Here is a 1,193-nt window from a genome sequence, read left to right as displayed (position 1 = left end):
AAAACGTTATCAGTTTCTGAGAATTTATGTTAGGTTATTTTTAACTTTATGATTTAACTTAGCTGTGATTCTGGAGCTCAGAGCCCAGCCAGCTTCCCCACTCTTGTGCATTGATCTTAACTTTCTATATTTTAATCATGATGTCTCGATTTCAAGGAAACAGTGTGTCTTGTATCTTCACTTGACTCAAGTGGAGAAGCTTCAATTTATGCTATTTCAACTGTAGCAAATACATTCTTCTCACCTAAGATGAACACTGATAACTTCATTTTTGTTTGAATTTGAAATGGGTTCAAAACGCTGCCACGGGTCAGGGCAACAACTGAAAGGGCTCGGGCGCTTACCAGGCTGGTAAAAGACCCCAAATTTGAACGTGGGCTCCCTTTGTTCCCCCCTCCCCGCATCTGCCCCACTGGCTGAAACGTCAGCAGCACCAACCCTGGTGGCCCTCAACACTGAAGGTGAACACTGAACTGCGCCCCAAACCTCTGGACCCGCACCTGGGCAGTTTTCCAGAGAGGGGGAACCTGCCAGGCACCTCCGTGGAGCTCCTTCCTCCTCCCCAGGAACGAATCAAAATAAAATAAGCTTACAGAAAGGCCCTGCGTAGAGAATACTTACTTGTTTGAAGTATTTAGTGTTCCAAGACCAACAGTGTGATTGTCCCTCCACCAATATCCCCAGTTTCCTTCCCAATTTATTGTTTATTCCAACAAAACATTGAGAACGACAAATAGAAGAATCAGAAACTAGATCAGTAAGGGCTAATTAGTGCATATCTGAGTCTTTTAAAAATGTATTTGTGGGGCTGGAGCATAGCACAGCAGTTAGGGCGTTTGCCTTGCAGCGGCCAACCCAGGTTCGATTCCCAGCATCCCATATGGTCCCCTGAGCACCGCCAGGAGTAATTCCTGAGTAAAGAGCCAGCAGTAACCTCTGTGCATCGCTGGGTGTAACCCAAAAAGAAAAAAATGCTTATTTAAATTAAAATTTCATTTTTATAACTCACTTGATCACTTGACATCCGTTACTCATCGATTTGCTCGAGCAGGCGCCAATAATGTCTCCATCCATACTGGTCACGTAGGCCAGTAGAGTCTGTTTATCCTAGGAACATGAACGAAGAGCCTCAAACTGATTGTTCAGAGTCTTGCTGAAGAAATCTGGCTATCTCGTAGGTGACCAGCCACGCG

The sequence above is a fragment of the Sorex fumeus genome, unplaced genomic scaffold, assembly GCF_029834395.1.
Source record: "Sorex fumeus unplaced genomic scaffold, SorFum_2.1 ptg000134l, whole genome shotgun sequence".
Taxonomy (NCBI): Eukaryota; Metazoa; Chordata; class Mammalia; order Eulipotyphla; family Soricidae; genus Sorex; species Sorex fumeus.
Note: the sequence above shows the minus strand (reverse complement) of the source record.